Source organism: Sturnus vulgaris, chromosome 2, assembly GCF_052056855.1.
Source record: "Sturnus vulgaris isolate bStuVul1 chromosome 2, bStuVul1.hap1, whole genome shotgun sequence".
NCBI classification, from domain to species: Eukaryota; Metazoa; Chordata; class Aves; order Passeriformes; family Sturnidae; genus Sturnus; species Sturnus vulgaris.
The window spans coordinates 37,215,948-37,233,206 of record NC_142244.1 but is presented as its reverse complement, the minus strand read 5'-3'; the positions used below and the strand labels follow the sequence as shown (position 1 = coordinate 37,233,206).

Here is a 17,259-nt window from a genome sequence, read left to right as displayed (position 1 = left end):
GTCTCGTAGGAAAAAAAAGCAGGAAAGCACACAGGCAAGGGCATTAGGGCATTACACTGTTTTCTACCAAACCCAAAGATTTAAGACCCTCACAGTTCCTTTTCTGACTTATTTTGTTCATGCTGTTGCAGAACCATGGAGCAACTGCTCAGTTAAAGCTTCACCCATAACTGCAGGCAGGAAGTATAGAAAAACAATCCCTGAACGTCATGATTGATTAAAATCATATTATAAAAAGTATATTTCAGAGTTAGTTTTTCATCTGTTTAGTATTCTATTTTTAATACCATTAGAAAGTAAATTAAGCCACTTACAGTGAACCAAAACTTCCCTTGTTTCCATGGAAATGATTAGAAGGCTGATCTGAAGTTAAGCAGACTGGTAAATACAAATGCTTGTTACCAGCCAGCTTAATCCCCACGGCTGCCTCTTGTGAGCACCATCACACCCAGGAACCTTTCACACTGTGAAACACTCCTTACTGACAGCTGATTCCTAATCCAGTGCACAGACAGAGCAGGACCCTCTCAAACATGTGTCACACTGACAGGGGCAGGGGCCACCAAGACTGCACACTCATCAGCTAAAAACTGTGTGTCAACAACAGACCCTTTTAATATTCCACAACTCAAAGGATGAGCTGGGGCTTTTTTATTTTAATTCTCTGTCATTGCCAGTTTTTCATCTAACACTGCAATTTTACACTGATATAATGCTTGTATCCAGTGAAATTACTTCTGCTATATCCCAGGGTAAGCAAGATCAGAATGAGATCATTTGTGCTTTATTTGTTGGAGGGAAATGATGGATCACTGCTCAAATATTAATACTGACATTTACTATGGGAACATCATATATAATACATCAGTAATGCACAGCAAGAGTATTGCCTGTGGGTGTGGTTGCAGGGGAAGTGTGAAGGTGTCTTCAGAGGTTTTGAGAGAAAAAGGGAAGATATATTAATATTGCTACAAAACAACTAATAAAACTTAGCCATTTGTGCCTATGTGAATCTGCAAACTTCATGCAGTATCAATTTTTTGGCCTGTTCAAAGCAGAAACCTGGCAAAACAGAAAATGAGAGGCCAGTTTTGCTTGGCCAAAGTTTAAGTTCAAGTCGATCTGAGAGCTTGCTGCTACCCAAAGGAGATGATCGTGCTCCTCCATCCTGTCTTTCCATACACTTCTTTTCACTCACACCAGATACCTCTTCCAGCTTCACTCCTTGCACCACCTTTCGTGCTTGTCAGGCATTTTTCTGATGTACTTCAACTCAATAATTTGGCAGAAAATTATATATTTTGGTGGGGGGAGTTACTTTTCCTGTAGCTCAGCAAGTCAAATAACCCCAGCAAGGGACCAGCGAATGCCAAAGCCAACATGTTTGGCCAGAGATGACTGCAAAGGGCCTCAGCTGTGTCTCTGAAATGCACCACAACTCACTAAAGCCCCTGTAATAGAATTTCCTGAGCTGGAAGGGATTTACAAGGATCATCAGAGTTCAGCTCCTGGCTCTGCACAGGACAGCCTTATGAATCACACCATGTTCCTTAAGGTGTTGTTCAAACACTTCCTGAGCTCTGTCAGGATGGGGCTGTGACCACTTCCCTGGGGAGCTGTTCCAGTACCCAAATACCCTCTGGGGGAAGAAGCTTTTTCAAATATCCAACCTAAACCTACCCTGAAACAACTTCAGGCCATTTTCTCTGGTTCTGTCACTGATCATCACAGAGAGCAGAGATCAGTGCCTGCCCCTCCTCTTCCCCTCAGGAGGAAGCTGCAGACTGCAGTGAGGTCTCCCTTCAATCTTCTCCAGGCTGAACTCACCAAGTGCCCCCACCCTCTCCTAATAGGTCTTCTCCTCAAGGCCCTTCACCACCTTCATGGCCATTTTCTGGATGCTCTCTAATAGTTTATAAACGATTATTCATTTGCTTAAGAAAGATGTTACCTTTCTGTACACAGAGATAAACATATACTTCCACCTAAAAGGCTGAAAAACCCAAAACAAACCCAAAGCATGATGCACAGTGTCTGGTTTTGCAGTTACCTTGTGTCCAGCTCACACAAAATTGGCATCCACAATATTTATCTCACCAAGCAATAAGGAAAAGTAGTGGCAAAAATCCTCGGTTAAACTGTGAATAAGGTGCCAATCCACCACTCTGCTGCAACACTATGCATGGCTCCAAGGAATATAAAATACAGTAAACAACAGACAAAGAGGAAGGGCGCTGATGGTGATGTAACAGAGATCCAAGAAAATAAATGTTTGTATATACAAGCCCTGGAAGCAGGTTAAAAGCTCTTAGCCAGAGGTATTCAAGCCAGTATGAACAAATCTGGAGAGAATGGCTTATCAAGTGTTTTGAGGAGGACAAAAATGCATTATCTGTAAGTGACACATAATAGTTACTCTGATATTTCTGATGTGTCACATGAGGTCAAACCTTTTAACATTTGTCAAGCTGGAAAACAACAGCAAAACATGAACTATCTTTTACTGTGACTTGAGTCAGAACAGAGCCCAGCCCTGACAGCAGCTGCACAAGAAACAGCTGGCAAAGACCTAACATGCCTGAGCAATCTCATCACCTCAGATTTTCAGTATCTCAAATCTTCCTTGGAAATGAAAAATTAAAAAAAAAAAAATAAAAAAAAAAAAATCCAGAAACTAAAAGTAATTTCTTTCCCAGTCGAAGTCTCCTGAACAGCATAAACAGGAGAAAGGCTCATCTTCCTGGCATATTGTATCTGCTACTTTATGCTGAATAAAACAGCATTTCTTTTCAATACTTGCCAGAAAAAAACAAGCATAAAAGACATGAAAGGGTATTTAATTTTAAAAAACTATGAAATTTAATACTAAAAAAAAAAAAAAAAAGTATAAATCAGTGTTGTTGATCAATTCCAGGAAAACACAGCGTGAATCAGAAACCTTTAACAAAACTGAAGGTTTCCCCTGAAGCCCAAAGGACAGTTTGAAGTTTGGCTTGCTGTTCTCTCAAGATTCCTGAAGTAAGCTGCCTTACAAGGACAGACTGAAAGATTCAGGGGTTTTCAGCCTTGGAAATAAAAGGTTACATAAGACTCTCAGTTCTGCCTCCAACAACTAAATTGGAGGGTCTGAAGAGAGAGTACCAAGACTTCTCTCAGACAGGAATACTGAGAGCACTACAGGCACCACAGGAAATGCCTTCTCAATGCAATCAATATGACAGTGGCCAAATATTCAGAAAGGAGACCTGAGAAGCTGCAAAATCTCCAGCTAATAAGATCCTCAGCAACCTGATCTAAACCAGTCTTGCTTTGAGAAAGGGTTGGACCAGATCCTTCAAAGGTCTCTTCCAACCTAAACTATTGTGTGGTTCTACCTCAAAGTGGGCAGAGACGATTGTGCTGTCCTGGAAACTGCTGGGAAGAGGAGGACACATGTCTTTGGAAACCACCTGTGTTTTACCACAGCTTTATAGGAAGATATGCCTGATAAAAAGTTCCTAATCTGTCACAGCCCCTTCTCCAGAAGAGGAGACTGCACCTGAAGTTAATCTTACAAGTAAATCTGAAGTTAATCTTACAAAGTTGAAATTTTGTATTCAGAGTACATCTGGGAGTAACCTGGACCATTTGCATCAGGGCTTTCAGTGGAAAAAACAAGTCAATAAAGAGCCTACCTCTTTCCCTGTACCTTAATGAATAGAGTCAAGTCCAACTCTGAAATGCTCCTTAGAAGTCAGGAAACTGGGTGACACAAGTAAGCTGAATGCAGCCTGAGGCTGTGCTTGTACCACAAGTCTTACTGCACAAAATTTCAACATTAATTTCCTTCCCTGAAAATTCTGTTTCCTGGCACAATTAACCTAATCAACTGCCCCTTTGCAAAAAGGGAAATTCTGTTTCTCTTCCCAGACACAGTCCTATATTCCTGCTGATTTCCTTGTGCCAGCCTTGGCACAGGTTTAACTCTAAGGTGAGATGACAGACCTATTTTGTTGGAGCAAAAGTGAATACTTTCCTGGCTATAGCTAACTTGCCTACTTGTGGATCCACAGGAGCATCAGTGATGCTGCAAGAGCAGGGGGGACAGGAGAGGATAACTATACTGCCAGGTGTTGCCTATAATCAGAAGAGAAAAAAACCTTTGCAACGGTGTTAGAATAGTAAAGTCAAAAGCAGACCTTGATTTGGAAGCTTCCAGGTGCCTTGGTGGTGATGTGCACAGCCAGAATCAAATTTCTACAACTTTATAAAGTTAATTAATTAGGATATCTAGCAGGTACATCCAATAGAGATTCAGATGCCCCAGTAACACACCCCTGGGTCAGCCCCTTGGAGCTGGCCCAGGGGGTTCTCTTCCCCACTTCTTATTATGTCTTATTGTAGGTTCCCTGCTTGGAATAAGACTAAACAATGTTTCAGGGATGTGTTTAGATTGTTCTAAAATCTAAGGGAAAAGGGTAAGAAAAGTACTGCAGCTACAGCCATGCATTATCTACAAAGCCACAAGTATATAGAAATATATATAAAAAGCTTAGGCATCACAGGGACTCAGAGATCAGCTGAGTTAGAATTTGAAACTGCAGCTTGTAGTGCTAATGCTCTTCAGTGCCAAATAGGGATGTCAGGAGAGGCCCCTCCAAGCAGTGCTGGAGGCCAGCTCAGCTCAGTTCCCTGGCACTCCCATGCCAGAGAGCTGCTAGCTGAGAAGAAAAACCAAGGGTACTGATCCAATGGAACATAAGTAGAGCCAACTTTCTAGTTTTAGCAGCATTTTGGATCTATTTAGCCCTAGCTGTGTCTCCCTTATCCAGCACTTCCCGGAGGTTCCCAACAAAACTGGTTGTACTTTTCATTTTAGCACTAACTGCCCTGCTCTAAAGGATGCAAATGGGAGTTTTACCACAGACTACAGGGGTAGATGATCCATGTAGACTTGTGGGAACACCAGGAGCCTGCCTGGCTTCTGGCACACGGCCCAGCACTTTGTGTATCCAGAAGAGACCATTATTTCATTTAGCCTGACCTGCTGTATATCACAGGACATTATATTTCACCATCTCATCCTTGCACTCAGTCCAACAAATATGTATCAGGTACTATAAACTGTTATTCCCTGTATATATGCCAGCCTGAATGAATGAGATATTGTTTTCTGAAAAGGTATCAAGTCACTTCCAGTATCCTGCAGTATAGGACTTCCTTGAATAACTCATGAAAGGAAGGAGAAATCTGACCACTGAAGACTGGTAGAAGTTGCTGTTTACAGGACCAATATATTTGATTAAATTGGCATCTTACAGCATGGAAATATTCAGTTGCTATGGAAGGATGCTGTGATAAATATTTTTTAGAAACCAGGGTATGGGTCATGATTCAGTGCATGGTGCCTATTTAGACTAATTGAATTTAATTCCAAATGCTTGATTAATATTACAGTTTTATGCAAGCAGTAGTGATGTCCCATCCCTGGAAGTGCTCATGGACAAGTTGGATGGGGTTTTAAGCAACCTGGTCGAGTGGAAGGTGTCCCTGCTCATGGACAATATTTAAGGTCCCTTCCAACACAAACTTCTGTGTTTCTACATTTGGTGATGTATGGGGAATTTCGAGATGCCTCACAGCAGAAATGTCAGGATTACTGTGCTCCTTCTCCAGCCACTACCCATAGCTCACTCATGTCTCACCTTCAGCTGAGACCCCATCACCTGCCCTCTGCCATCCCATGGCTCAGCTCCTTAACACTGACATGAAGGGCAGTGCTCCAGTGTCCAAAGCATAGCTACTATAGAATTCAGAATTACTGGCTAAATGAGAGTGCCTCCTTTAAAAAAAAATAAATGAGCCCTTTTAGGATATGAATCTCACAACTATTCATTGAAAGCCCATCTCAGTACTTCATTATTTATCTCACTGTGCCTGCAAAGTTACAGAAATCGGTAAACCCCCAAGGGAACATTTCAGCCATCAAGAATTACCTACTGTTCATGCGTTTTCCTCAGGTGCAAGATTGTAATCATTAGCTGTAATATTATAACTCTCTCATGACTTTCACTTCAGTTCACCCATCCAGTCCGGACTGGCAGCACAAAAGATATTGACATACTAAAGGGAATCCAGGAAACATTATCATGACAGTCAGGGGGCTGAAGGACACGGAACATGGAGAAGCAGCTGTGGCAACTAGATTTAATTGGCTTAAAAAAAGTAGAAGGAAGGAGGAAGATCTCACAGCTATCTACAGCTACTTAATACTGCTGGGGGTATAAAAAGGTGGAGCCAGGCCCTTCTCAGAGTTAGCAACAGCGGGAATTGCAGGTAACACTTGGCACTGCAGATAATGCAGTGCAGTAGAAACAGCGCTGAGTTACCTTGGGGAGCAGTCATACTGCTCCAGGCTCTTTCTCACCTCTTTTTGACAGAGAGAATTGTAGAACATGAGAAGCACTGTGCCTCCACACCTAAGGACCACACATCTATAACAGCCTGCAAGCCACAGTGCAGACAGACCCTGTTAAGGAACTTTCCCATCTGGCCACCCAGGAGCTGCTCTGGCAGTCACACTCGCCCACCTGGGCTGGGACCCAGCACACTGAGCACCCCACACCCACAGTCACACCGGGGTTCCTCACCTGCTCCACCCCAGGGGTCCCACAGCAGAGTCTCAGACGTCCAGACCCCTAAAATTATTTGATCTTGGTGCAATAAGTAGGTACCAAAACAAGAGTCCGAGATGGTGCCTCCGAGACACTGAAAAGACTGCCTCTCACTGCCAGCCTCAAGGTCTGAGTGCCTCACAGCACACTGGAATTGTGCTTAAAAGCCTGAGTTTCTTTGAAATATATGCCTATTTTTCAGGACATGGAAGGTCCCTTGATAAAGAAGCTCAAAACTTCCAATGCCAAAGTGCAAATGAAGTGCAGCCAGTTAGTAGATGCTAGGAGAGGGCCATTTGAAAGCACAGCAGCTTTTACAGGTCTCGTATATTCATTTTTCACAGCAAGGTGTAGAGGCAGAATGAAAATATCATTTTACACGAAAAGGCCAAAAAAAAAATAAAAGCAAATAACAGGCACCACATTTTGTTGAACACTCAGTATTCCCACTCACAAAACAAGACAATATTCTATCTTCAGAATAACTTGAAGCTAATGAAGCACAGCTGCTTTATATGCTTTAGAAGTAGATTAAGACACAACAGGATGTTCAATAACTATGTTAGAAAAGCAAATTCCTTAAGGTAACTGTATCAGTGTAGAGAAGAAAAACCTGCTTGCCTATACTCTGCACTTTCACTATCTTATAATTCCTTTTGACTAACACATTCTCTTAACACTGGATTCAAAAAAGTAAGAGCAAAGTTGATGGCAATTAAATCTCGATCCAAACCCTGCCCTGAGCCATCTGCATTATTATGTTCTCAGCCTGAATTTACATCCTTTCTTAGGTAAAACTTGCATCCAAAAAGTGGTGAAAAAACTCCAGTAGCAGTTACACAGTTATGTAAAGTACTGGCACCTATTTAGACTGTGCTTGCCTTTCGGTCCATGCTGCAAACTAATGCTGTAGTTGTTAAACAAAACAAGAAAAGAAAAAATATGAGTGCTTTGCCAAAGCTTTCCAAACAGCTTTAACATACACCTAATTTTTCATATATTAGTGTGGTGCACAGTATTTTCCAAACACAATACATTTTTAAATCACAGTGGAAAAGAAAGATTAGAAAGTACGCAACTTTCGCAAACATTAAGAAGAAAATATTTGCAGCTTCATATTATACTATTAAACATTCCTGAATTGTAGACATAAAATTTCTGACTTACGAGTTTTACTTCAACCTTTGCACCTCAGAAACTTCTTCCTAAAATACTTCTTGCTATTTTCAAATCACTTTTCCAATCACCTTTATACCAACATCGCTGAAGTGCACCATACCTTGCTCAGATTAGGTCAGATCCTGCTCCAGCTCTGACGATGTAAATCTGGCACAGTGACTTCAATTAAGGTTACTACAGACTGGCATAGCTGTAATTTAATACAGAGCTTGGATTCCTTGCTATATTAGTATCCCTTTTAAACACCACTCCTTTAAGGTCTGCACAGCTGGGAGATTAATTGTGTGTTACACTTAACTGAAACACTGAGAATTCGCCCCCATAGATAGAGCTTTATTGTGGTTCTTAGCTGGTATTCCATTAATCATCCCCACAGTTTGCAATGGTAGGCATGCTGTTTGCAATGATGTAGGCCTAGAGAAGATTCAGTGAAGTCTCTGGAGAAGTATACATGCAAAAAGGACAAGAGAGAGCATCCAATACATCTATCATGCTCATACACACACAGGTCCACCTGTTAGGCATATTCAATGCAAGGATCTGTTGCTTACTTTACAAGACATTATTAGGGATAATGAATCTGGAACCTTAGATCCTAAGGAGATGAAAAGGTAGCAAGTGTCTGGTATGCAGATGCACTGAATAGTGCACTGTGATGATTTAAAAAAAAGCTCAAGGTGAAAACTGTAAGGGATCTTGCTAATGATCACAGGTAGATATAGATGAAGAGTGGAACAGGTCCCTTCCTTCTCTAATAAGTTAGAGACAGATAGTTGTTAAGGTTGGAAAACACCTTTAACATCATTAAGTTCAACCATTACCCTTATACTACCAAGTCCATCACTAACCCACGTGCCTAAGTGCCACATCTACATACCTTTTAAATATCTCCAAAGCTTATGGTGACTCCACTGCTTCCCCGGGCAGCCTGTTCTTGACAATCCTCTTGGTGAAGATATTTTTCCTAATATCCAATTTAAACCTTTCCAGACACAATTTGAGGCCATTTCCTCATTTTCCTGTCACTTGTTTTCTGGGAGAAGAGACCAAATCCCACCTGGCAACAACCTCCTTTTCAAGCAGTTGTAGAGAGTTAAAACTCTTTAGCAGAGATGGCCAGAAACTGCATGGATATCACTTGCTCAGACTCTTCACTTACATAACAAAGCACTAGTGGAGAAATTACTCTACAGAGTAATCACACCTGCATCTTATATACTCCATCCATATCTATGTTCTGCCATTCCTCCAGCAGCTACAACCTGGAGGTAGGAATCACATCAGCATCCTACCTGCACCTGAGGGGATCATGAATCAGGGCCCTCGGGACTACTTTGATCCAGCAGAGAATGCCATGCAATCCCATGGTTGCATTCTCATCATGACAGTTTAGTGGTGCACAGAAATAAATGTTCATCACTTCACCACACTCCTAAAGCAGCGTGGGTGCTCACAGCTGACAGAAACAAATGTTTTTCAGAGACAGAAAAAAATTAAGTAATAAAGGAAAAATATTGCAAAAACAAATAGGTGATTAAAACTTATTTCTTAAATATGACAAGCCTTTAACTGAGACAGCCCTTCCATAATAAAACTATTAAAAACTCATTAACTGGGCTGTGGAAACTTCTATCAGATAGATATGAGATTTCATTGACAAAGAACAAGACCCAACAGATGAATGAGCCTGGGATCTGTAAGATTTGTAAAGTCTTTTAAAGTTGATTGTACTTTACAAAAAACTAAATATTACTGCCAAAGTCTATGGAGACCACTCCCACGTCTATCTTTGTTTAATGGAGTGGTCAGAGAGATAACCAGGAAATTAATTTCTCAGATACTAGTAATGGAGGAATTGATAATTTTCATTAGAAACAAAATAATGTTTGCAAATGCTGTGATTTAATCTCAGCAGCCATCCCAGTATCTTCTGCATCCCCTCCCATTGCTTTCTGTCCATTCCTTTCCCAAGGGAGATGACAGGCCTGGCAGATAATGACTTGGAGGGATATATGCAGGATACCATCAGCACAGGCTTCCTGGAAGCACTCACATGAGCTCATTGCTCCAATTCCTTCTTCTCTAGCCCTCTGCACACAGCTATCCATGACTGCCATGTCACCCTCAGATATTCTCTGCATAGTACCTTTGACACTAAATCAGTTGCACATTGCAGTCCTATTGGTGAAAATCCTCCCACTTTGTTCAGATCACATTTCAGGTACAGATATGGTTATGACATGGTTCCAGAGTGGAAAGTAATTGACTGATCCATCGTTTGATGAATTTATATACACTGATACATTACTGCAGGAAATATCCAGAAGCAGGCTTTAACACCTAGTTTATATATCTAATTAAATGTATATGTGTATATATATATATATGTGCAATGTATCTAATTGATATAGGTTAAGAAATGGCACAGAAATTGATTCAACAGGAAAGCAAAAAGACTTGCCCTTGCTTCAGAGAGCTAAAAGGCACCAATTTACTTTTTAACAGGGAAGCAGCAAAGAAAACAGTTGTAACAAGAAGCTGAAGTCAGGAGGACATGTAAAAGTACCTGCTAAAAGATGTTTGTTCTATATATAGTCCTATTTGTCAAGTCTTTTAATACAAAATGAAGCATTAAATTTGTTCATTCCCCAGAAGTTGCATATTTCTGTGATTTTCAAACATGCCTCGCCATGCACCATCATAAAGGGCTATCATTTCATTAGTTGCTTCTCAAGACCACCAGTCCTCTTCCACATTGAAACAGCTGAAGCCAGAAAGGGAGCTGCAATTCTCTAAAGTCCACCAGGAGAGAGTACAGGGAGTCACCACTGCCTCTCACATCGAATCAGGGCCACAGGCAGAAGATGCACACAGGAAATTGAGTGGAGTCATGGTTAGGAGGTGGGAGAAAAGACTGTGAAGGTAAAGGGCTGTGCTGATGAGGCTGGGAGATAGATGAGCTCAGAGGAAAACCACTTAACCCTGGAAGCAGATACATGGAGCTCCTGCCAGTGGCCATGAGGAAAGTGGCTGCATCACTGTTGTGGGTTAGGTGTGGCCCTTAAAATTTTACACTCTATTGGGACAGGCAGATTCTCCTCTAAACTCTTAGAAACCAGAACTGAAAGTAAAACACTAGATACACTTGTGATATTAGAACATCAGGGAGTGCTTGGGATCTGACTCATATTTTGAACACATAATGATGGCAATATTGTGACACTAACAGCTTCAATTTACTATAAAAGAATTCTCACGGTATGTGTGATGGGAGAACACAGCTGCAAACACTTTCATGGGGAGTGTTAGATGGTTAGTTATCATTTAGGCTGGGTTTATAGGCTCAGTCTTCTTTCAGATTAAGAAAATAGGAAGAAAAAAATCAATTTACTTGATGATTGTGTACCCAGGCATTACTGGAATCCATAATAAAAGGTATTATTAGTCACTTTTATTACTGACCAACATTTTCAAACCAGAGCTGGGAGCAAGATCCCAATCCATATTAACGGGGTTTAAGTATATTTGGTCCAATATGATATATTTTCCATTGATTTTTCTATAAGCAGCCATAAAACATTTAAATTACTTCCCCAAACTTTGATCAAAATTAAAAAGAAGATCTAGTATAGGATGTAGAAATATTTATTCAGTCAGGTATTAAAAACTAAGCAGAACAATCTTCTGCTGCAAGGTTTAGTTTCATACCATTCCCAGCTTCTCCAAAAACCATATAATTTAGGATCATTTGGAGGTTCAGGGGAAATACCTTATGGTGTGGAGCTGTGGATGGAATTTAAATTGAAAGTATTTATGTCCTGTTGTGTTTTACACCAATGTTTAGTGTTACTCCATAAAGCAAAGCCTAACAGACATAAATCTGTCAGCATTGCATAAGTAATGCCAATCCACTGGCCCTTACATAGATGCTGTTGCTGAAGGATCCCTTGCAATGTCACTCTTCCCATGCTAATTTGTGCACCTTGGACACAACACAATAGGCAATTCGTATCCAGAACTTCTCTACCAACAACAGACAAAATAAAATATCTCTAAAACAATATGCAGCTCTTGTGGAGCCCAAAGGATGGCTGAGAAAAGGAAAAGAAAACTCAGAACTTGCAGCCCCTGAATGCAAAGGCTGTGGGAAGCCAAGTCTGTCCTGCCCACTGCTATGACAGCTGTAATCCTGACTGAACTCTTTTGGCACTTTGGACACAGGGATGCCATCAATAATACCTTTCAAGTCATTGCTTCTGTTACCTCTGCTTTATAGCTCCTATTTATTGAATTACTGCCTATATCTTTTTACATCTATTTTCAAAACAAGGGAACACAGAAATAGGATTTATCAAAGCAAAAAATAGCTCATGGGTCAGCTGCCCCAGGCTACATTGCAAACCAAACAAAAAGAATGTTAAGCTGCCTGTCAACAAAATCATCCTAATCTAGGAGTACAAGTACAGTTCCTGTGACCAAGAAAATATTTTTTTGCTATTCCAATGCAAAGGCCACTATTGACATAACCAAATTTTATCTTTGGTCATTACAGATCTAAGCTTTTAAACTTTTTTCTTTAAAATGCTTGACAACATCATGCTTTCAAAGATTAAGAAGTCTGGTTAGTGTTTTCCAGAAAATATCAAACCCTAGGTGCTCTTCCTTACCCTCCTCTTCATTAATCAGATGTTTTATACTATGCTTACAAGCTTGAAGCAGGCTGCCTGCATATTCCCTGGAGCACATAGTTGGAAGTGGCAGGCTGCACACAGGGAACCTGTATCAACATTCCTTTCAGGCTGCTGTGAGGGTCTCTACTCCTACTGAGAACAGCAGCTGGTCTGTAGAAGATCCTCCTTTTCTGCTACTTCCTAAACCTCATTGCTCTACAATGCAGTATCAATCTGTGGTTTGCTTATTCTGATACCACAGATCTAAGCAACACCTCCTTCAACAACTTAGATGAAAGAGGTTTCCCCTCTGTCTGAAATGTTACACAAGCTGCTATTTAATGATCACCAGCTGGCTTTTGTGCCAAATAATGGCTACAATTGCAAGTATGGGATTTTACTTGTCTAAATAATTACTTTTTATCTCTAGTTTATGATTTCCATCCTTTGCAGCACATCGCCCTCACATTTCAACAAGTCTTTAATATGCACTAATATTTAAAAAAAGAAAAACCTTAAAAAGTCTAAGCGATTTACAATGAATCCCACAAGACTGACTGCAGAAGGTCTCTCACATCATCACAAGTTTTAGGATCTGCCCAGCTGCTGTCTTGACATGAACCTAAAATTATACTTTCCAGAACACATTTGCTCTTCACAGCTGTATTGGGTTTGTGTGGCAAGGCTTTTGACAGCAGGGATGCTATAAGGTGGTTTCTGTGAGAAACTGCAAGAAGCAGTCCTGCGTCACACAGAGTTAATCCCAGGCAGCTGCAGGATGGACCCAATGCTGGCCAAGGCCAAGCCCATCAATGATGATGGTGGCACCTCTGAGATGTAACTTTTAGAAGGAGGCAAAGGGGAGAAAAAGAAAGGTGTGAGAGGAACAGCCGTGTAGACTCCAAGATCAGGGAAGAAGAGGAAGGAAGCGCTCCAGGTACTGGAACAGAGGTTTCCCAATACCCTCTGGAAGGCTCTGAAGCAGGTCATGAAGAGCTACAGCCTGTGGGTAGGATCACACTGGACAAATTTGTGAAGAACTGTGTCCCATGGGAGGAACCCCATGCTGAAGCAGCAAAAGAGAGCAAGGATGAAGAAATAGCAGAGACTACTTGAGCTGAACTGACTGCAGCCCCTATTCCTTCTCCCCTTGCATCACTTGGGGGAAAAGGTAGAGAAAATAGGGAATGACTTGACCCCAGGAAGAAGGAAGGAGTGAGAGTGAAGGTGTTTTAAGATTTGGATTTATTTCTCATTAACCTTGCTCTGATTTGATTAGTAATAACTTACATTAACTTTCCCAGAGTCAAGTCTGTTTTGCCCATGGCAGTAACTGGTGAGTGATCTCTTCTTGTCCATAGACTGACCATGAGAAGACTTTTATTAGATTTTCTCTGTCCTGCCCAGCTGAGGAGAAGAGGGATAGGGCAGCTTTGGTAGGACACCTGACGTCCAGCCAAGGTCAACCCACCACAACAGCTGGTTCCCCATGTGCAGCAGAAAAATGGTGTTTTTCTTGTCAAGCTCTGAACTGCAATTAAAGACAGCAGCAACAAGAGGCATGATCTAGTCAAGGTTCCACAAATCCAGTGGTACACAGTCCTTCTGGCAGATGAGGAGCTGCTGAAGATGCTGCAGCACAGAGCAAGCTGTCCCGTGTGTGCTGCTCATGCCACAGGGAGCAAAGCCAAGCACTGCCTCAGGAGGCTGGTGCAGATCATTGCACCAGCAGGTGCTATTTGTGTGATAGGACAAAGTGGATAGAACTTCCACCTTTCCCTCTGTGCCTCCTCAAGCGCTGCCAGAGGCTCTTTCTTGGCTGGCTCATGGGGGACATCCTGGCGAGGTGTCATGCTCTCCTGCGATCTTCTCTGTACCACACATCCACAACGGGCTGTAGTGTTACAGGACCTTGCACTGATGAAGAACTGGAGTTTAAACATACAGAAATAAAAGAAAAGGAAGATAGCTCTGACTTTTTGATTCACTGGTCTTCAGCGTTTAATGTGTTGAAATAATTGTGCTGCTCATTTGCGCCTTACAGGATGTGTCACAAGGTTAAAATTTAATAGACAAATTTCACCCTGTGGATTTGGGTAGGGCAACAGTCTGTTTGGTAGTAGCCAGGCAACGCTCTCTGAAACAAACATTATAAGTACTCCAGAGGTTTTGGGGTTTTTTTCTACTGAGAAGTATCTTCTGACCATTTCCTAGTTCATACTTTTCTACAGTCAAGAGCAGCTGCGTCATTTCTGTGACCATTTCATGTGATAGTGAACACACAGGGTTTGTGGTGCTGCATTCGGGTCTGGGGTGCAGTTTGCCTCAAAGTGGGGCTCAGTCTGTTTGCTGCAGCTAAGCCCTCTACCCAGCTCATGCTTCTACAAAATTGGACAAATCACCATGAACAGCTTCAGCTCAGAAGTTCATAGCCAAAGTCACATCTGTTTTTGGGTGGGATGTTGAGGGTTTTTTGGTTATAAAATAAAACTGAAAGCAGCAGGGGAGTAACAGACCCAAGTAACTGTGTCCTCATAAACACGGGTGGGTTGCCTTTCACTGATAAACAGGGCACTAAAGTCTGTCCAATGTTAATTTGCTCATCCTCAAGTGATGCTCTACTTTTTTTTGTGGGTTTGGTATCAGTGAAGAATATTAATTACTGAATAATACAAAGGTCCCTGCATAGCTATCAGAGACTAAATGACCTTTGCTTACCAGGCAGCATTGGAACTCAACCCCTGAGCTGCAGTGCAAGGCCACACGGTCTTACTAAACTCCCTGTAAAAGTTACAGTCAAAGAAGGCATCATAGTCTCCATAGTAACAACTGAAGAAAATCTCCATATTATCTCACAAATAAAATAAAGGGCTCTGGTTGGAAATCTTCCTTCCCTCATCCTCCTCATAGCCCAGGACCCCCTTTCAGCCCAGCCAGGGTCCACCAGTCCCTTTCCAAGTGATGCCATAGGATATGGGAATCCAGTTTCACCCCAGTGGCAAAGTCAAGGAGATGAGAACTTCTGCAGTGGTGCTAAACAGACACTGAGTCCTGCAGCACTTCTGAGGGAAACAGAAATATCACAGAGGAAAAGCATCAGTGCAGGGCAAGCAGAGCCCTCAATGGTGTGAGCAGGTCTTCACACTCTTGTGTTTTTGAGGAGGCAGGTGGGGAAGAGGCACAGCTCTCATCAGGGCAAAGACAGCAGCAGCAGCAACCAGGTCTGCTGTCCTGCTTATTTATTCTGGAAGGAGAAGACTGATCACATCCTAGGAAAGCCAGGGGATCTCTGTGAGCTTTAGTATGACTAGGAGTGAGAGCACAACAGAGAGAGGGAAGGATTGCTCTCTGTAGCAACAGAAGAGGAGTCATGTCAGGCACAACTCAGAAGGGGATCTGAATATGACCAGAGAGCACAGAGGAGAGGAGGCAAGTAGCTTTGCCAGGAGGACACCTCGATCCTCTAGGTCCTCTTTCAAACCAGGTTTCCTCTGGGAAACTCAGGAGAGGTTGATCTGTATTTATGTAAGGAACCATGAATGAGTCACACCTGGGAGATGTTTAGGGGCTAAATAATGCACCTGTTGCTCACCAGCAGAGAAGTCTTGCTTGGAGATACCTGCTTGAAGCTCTGTGCTGCTGGGACAGACTTGTTCTGTCACCTGAGTTACCCTGGGCATCTCTGCATGTTTCTGATGATGCTGAAAGGTGCCCATGGCAGGAATTCACTGCTTCTCCCTTATAGTTATTTCACAATTATATCTGCCTTGTCCTCAGTTTTTTCTTGACCGTGTGCTCCTTGATCATTTTTATCATGTATATGCACACCTATTCTGCCACCTTAAATGTATTTCTTCCTCTTTGCTTTTTACTGCCTTCAGGTTTTATAGAATGTTATCCTTTCTAACTCAAATCACTGCTAAGCCATATAAAATATGTAATCTTTCTTGCATATATATAAGAAATCTTCTCTCCAGTCCTTTTTTTCTATTGACACATTTCTGCAATTCATCCACGTCAGTCTGGCATTGATATGCCAGAACCAGCAATATTGTTCCACCTGGGCTATGTACAGCTGGATCATCACCTCCCCAGAAGATAATGTTTTTGCCTCTGTGTGCAGCCCCAAAATCATACTCTTCAGTGCCAATATAAGCCCACTAAGTGGTTTCCCACTGCTTTCTCTAGGGTTTGGGGTATTTTTCATTTCTAGTGCTCTGTAAGTATCTCTCTCCTGCAGAACAGCTGAGTCTGAGTCTCTGATTATTTTTCCCAGATGTAAGAAACCGAATTTTCCAAGCTGAAACATTTCTTTTACTATTATTCTGTATTTCTAACCTTTAATATTCTTTCTACCACTTTCCCCATTGTTAATCTTCCTAGCTCCTTGCAAGAACAATATCCCCTGCTCACTTAGGGATAGGGTGTATCTTCAGCAGAAAGCGAACCCAGGAACTTACTGTGACTTCAGTTGATTATTTGTTCCCTCGTGAGAGGCATCTGTTAGCATCTACAGATACGTGGCAAATTATTTTTCCCTCCATGCTTTCTCCTTGCTTCTGCTTGCCATGCTGGAGAGAAACAGCAGGCTAAGGCTGGGGTCCCTCTTCCACCCCTTCTTCCCATGGCTGCTAACCCATCTGTAATGAAGGAAACAGAGCTGCCCCAAGAAGCAAATCACACAGAATTACTGGATGGCTGGGGTTGGAATGGACCTCTGGAGATCACCTCAACCCCACTATTAAAGCAGGTTCAGC

General features: G+C 41.9%; 1 protein-coding gene across 14 annotated transcripts in view; it reads right to left on the bottom strand.

Moving 5' to 3' along the window:
• The window catches only part of DLG2 (discs large MAGUK scaffold protein 2), a 982,239-nt gene that overhangs the window by 893,974 nt on the left and 71,006 nt on the right, over positions 1-17,259 (bottom strand). The gene's annotated exons all lie outside the window — the stretch shown is intronic.